The sequence below is a fragment of the Pinus tabuliformis genome, chromosome 8 (assembly GCF_031772625.1).
Source record: "Pinus tabuliformis cultivar Carrire ecotype Pingquan chromosome 8, CPIR1, whole genome shotgun sequence".
NCBI classification, from domain to species: domain Eukaryota; kingdom Viridiplantae; phylum Streptophyta; class Pinopsida; order Pinales; family Pinaceae; genus Pinus; species Pinus tabuliformis.
The window spans coordinates 1,375,285,323-1,375,289,966 of record NC_142294.1 but is presented as its reverse complement, the minus strand read 5'-3'; the positions used below and the strand labels follow the sequence as shown (position 1 = coordinate 1,375,289,966).

At 34.9% G+C, this 4,644-nt stretch overlaps 1 pseudogene; it reads right to left on the bottom strand.

Annotated features, from left to right (window-relative positions):
* Positions 1-3,708: 3,708 nt before the first annotated feature.
* On the bottom strand, positions 3,709-4,281 carry LOC149240625 (pathogenesis-related protein PR-1 pseudogene; annotated as a pseudogene).
* Between the last annotated feature and the right edge of the window lie 363 nt (positions 4,282-4,644).

The following is a 4,644-nucleotide window of genomic DNA, read 5'->3' as shown; positions in this document are numbered from 1 at the left end:
TGATTGACTGAAAGAAAATTTTGGTTCAGCCAATCTATAGTCGAGTGGTTTGTGGAAGTCCCTATCTTGGTTGGCTTAGGCATTCATTCATAAGAGCTCATTCTCCTTTCGTATTTCATGTGTAAATTTACTTTTTCATATATGGTCTTATGGATGTTATATCCTTGTTATTTATGTTGGTTATATTCTAGTTATAAGTATGGTTTATGACAAACTTTAGTTATGACTTTCATCATGATTTCATTAGTACATGAGATGTGAATGAATATATGACCTAATAGATGATAATGAAACTATTTTGATAAGGCATCAATCTATGAATATCAGATAAGTATGATAACCCAATGGTCAGATCTATTGTTATGACTTGTAGACATCATATTTGTGATATGTTTGGTGAAATTTCTGTCATGGCTAGTAAGGGCCCGGTCAAGTCCTTATACCAATGTTTGCATTAGTATCTTTAATTCATGGATATTTAAAATTTCTGGAAGTTTCATGAAGTTCTGGGCAGTCACCTGAGTCTTGGTCTCGAAAAAGTGGCACATAATCCAAGTTTTTTAGCACAGAACTACCTAAAAAAGGCCACAGTCACTAGCATAGAACTGCCTGAAAAATGCCACAGTCGCTGGTATAGAACTGCCTGAAAAAAGGCCACAATTGTGGGCATGCCTTGTTGTGGGAGCGACTTGAGGGCCTCAATTGCACACATGGCTTGTCATGGGAGCAGCTGGGTGTCTAGATCAGCAAAAGGACAAGTTGTCTCAGGGGTTAGGCACCTCGAAGGGTTGGTTTTCTGCTGAAGGGTCTGTAGTTCCTGAGTAAGATTAGGTCAGGTTGGATTTTTTTTTGTCGGTTCCACTTCCTTAATTGTACAAGGGGAGTTGAATCACATAATAGTATCCTCTCGTCACATATTTACCCTAGTGGACCAGTTAGCTTGGGTAAATGTGGGAGGAGGGTGTTACAAAAACAACAATATACAATAGGAAAATAATAATTAGGCCAATTAGATGAATTTTCCCCACCTCATTGTCATGGGTTCAGTGAAACAAGCCACCAACAACAATCCAAAGATCACAGAGACTTTTTAAACCAAGGTTCGTCACCAATTCTAGGTTTTATCTTCCCAAAACAACCCCATATCATGCCAGACAAATGGTTTGTCAATGAAACTAGAGACTGAACAAAAGCCCCCATGTAAAAGATATAGATCAAATTCCAAAGCTCATTCCAAGAATGCATGCACATCAGGGAAATCATAATTCCATAATAGAGAGAGAACTTGAAAATACTCAGACAAAACAACAAAATAGACATCTCTTACCTCCCATACTTCCTGGGAGTTTTCATCATTATCCCACAACACCATCTCAAAGACATCCATCCATATTATTATGAAGTAGAAAATTAACACAAGGATACGAGTATTCACAAAATAAACGAATTAAACATACCCGCAATTGTCGCTTACAGAGTGAGGGATGATGCCATTTGCCCCTTGGTACCTTACTTGGTAAAGTCGCCTTCACTATCACCCTCAAGGTTTCTAGAGGACTAGTTTCAACACATGTAATCCAGACTCGGTTCTTTGAATAAAACCCCAAGGGCATGCCTTTGACTCAATGCCAGCACCACACCTTATAACACTCCTTACCACCTTATGCATAGGGAAATACATGTGACGGCTGCCATCCAACCACCCACTACCTCGTCTCATAACTCCTCTGACCATGGCACAGATCTCACCAGTGCCCTTTCTTTGGCTCTCACTCCGATTGAGAGTAATGATAAATTATTTTTTTTGTAAATAGGTAATTTTAGCGGATATTTTTTAATTTTATTTTTTAATCCTATTTTAATTTAAATTGAAGAAAGAAAATTAAACTCCAAAATTATTTTCTAATTTTCTTAGATGTTTATTAATTTTAGAATTAAAATTGAATAACAAATTTTAGAAAATATACTTAATATTAACTATATATATATAAAGTTATAGAATATTTAAAAATAATTATGGGTAAAAAGTGTTACCGTGAAATTTTTCATTAATATAGATTTAATTTTAAAATTTTAAAAATATAATTTTAGTATTCAAGCTTCTGTGATCCATAATGAATTAAGCAAAGTCTTTTTGTAGAAATCACATAAGAGAATTATTTGGCCAATGCTTTTGGAACCAACAAGTGTGGTTCATCATGAGGACCTATGATGAATACACTTGTTGGTTTGGAATAGGTAGGCCAAAAAATTCTCTTATGTCATTTCTAAAGAAAAGCTTTGCTTAATATAATTTTAATTAAATTTTAAATTTGCAAAGTTATTAAATATTAAAATAAATTTACATTATTATTTTTTCCATGTGTTTTTTTAAAACATTTTTGTTTCTATTAATTTGATTTTAGATTATATATAATATCAAAATTATTTTCTTATGATTTATTAGATTAGAAATTAGATTAATTAACAATAAAAATTAATGTCTCTTATCCCAAAAGTTTATACACTAATTAAATATATATAAAAGATTAATTTATTTTATTCCAAATGTCTATATACTAATTAAATATGAAAAAAATTATTGACCAAGACTAAATTAAGCAATATATTATGTATAAATAGTGGTGAATCCCAAGTAAAGTACAAAAATCATAAGTTAACTAAAACCATCAACATGACCTAGAAAGATCAATAATGCCTTGAATGGTTGGATTGAATGGAATAGCATGCTTTGGTTTCTTGCATAGTTGGCACTCAATACTAGCTAGTCCTTCATGTTCTTTCATCCCCATTAAGGTTAGGGTCAAGCTAGAAACCAAATTTGTATTTAAAACCATTTGTTTATGGGATGAAGTATCTGCAGCTATTTACAGCAATTTGATTGTTAAAATCAACAAAAACATACATTCTGTACCCTTTTTAACGTGAACCTACTACTTTCTAGAAAACACACATGCTCTATCCATTAAACCTTTTAATTAAATATTTTGAAATTACAAATATAAAATTAAAAATAATCTCACTCTATATTCTATAATTAAAAAAAATAAAAAATTTAAAATTAAAGTTACCAACAAAATTACAACTAGTAAACTAAACAAATTTAATGTAACTTGAAGTAATTTCAAGTAACTTTGGCTATCGCGGTATCAGTACCACGAACAAAATACCTAAAAAAACAGAGTAGAGCTGCTTGTTCTTTCGGGTGCCCTGAAATGTGCTTTCTGACTTGTTATTGAGTTGGAAGTGTTTGCTTTCTGACAGGCTATTGAGGAGTTAGAGGTGTTTAGGACTCAAAACTGTTATCGAATGAGCCTGTAGGGATTTTCCAACTTGGGACCTCTTTCACTATTCCACTGGATGCGACAAATCTACTCTCTGATGGCCACCTTCAAACATATTTCATTGTCCCAAATATACAGAGAACAGAATTCGGCGGCTGATCATCTGTTATCCAGAAGCAGATTCTCTGCCTCCAGCGAGTCCATGATATTCCTATTCCAATTCCAAAAGGATTTAAGTAAACTAAAAATAGAGATAAACGATAGTCGCTAATGATCCCAACAGTAAATATAAATAACTCTCACACACAAATTACTATGGCAGCTGCATCGGGTATGTTAAACGCAAAACACAGTACATTGAAAATAGCAATGGGTAACAAAATCTATTACATTATTAAACAGTAATGCATTACAATGAGTTTATCTAATATGGCTTTTCACCAACATAATTGCCAGGGGGATCGTAGTTGCAGGTCATGAAAGTATCGCCATTGTTGCAAACCGCCCTGGCGCAGCCCACCTTCCTAGTGTTTTTCCACACAACTTGGGTGTAGTGTCCACATTTCTCGAACTGATCGCAAGTGTGGGTGTTGAAATTGAAGAATCGAGACTCTTCATCAACCCAGGAGGTGACTGCATCCTTGGGCTGCCACTCACTTCCACCTCCCCAGAATATATTTTCACCGTACGGCCCTTTCGAGTGCTGCAGAGCGCAGTCACCCCGTCTCTGATTTGCGTAATCCCGGGCGTAGCTCGCAACTTTTTCGTCCCACACAAGCGGAGGGACGCCAACCTTGGCTCTTGCCTTGTTTTGGGGCACCAGAAATTCTGATATTAATGCACCCCCTCCTCCTCCTGTTGCAGCAGCAGTTACATCAGTTGCATGATCAGTATCAGGTTCACCTTGTGAAACCAGACATGACATTAACAGAGAAATCAACAGAAGGATCGCAGTCCTCTGCATATGATATACGTGCGCATGCATCTTCATCGCCATACTAATTCTTCCTTCAGCTCTCTGAAAACCCGATCACACTTGGGAAATCTTGATGCAGGTGAATATGAGGGGCCATGAATTTATAGGATGCGATCTGGAGAAAATTTCCCCTTTGGGATGTTATTGCAAGTGTGAAAGCTAAGTTGGTGCTGTAGTGGAATTATAGCTAAATTTAATGGACGGTTGTTAATTGAATTTCTTACTCATATATTTAAATAATAATGGGTACAATTATAGTAATTAGTTTAGGATTTAGCCAACAAGCTCCTAAATCCATAAATAAATAAATAAAAATTAATTGTATTAATAATCAAATGGTTATATAGTTATAGAGATTCGGTAAATAGCAAAATTGGAACATGA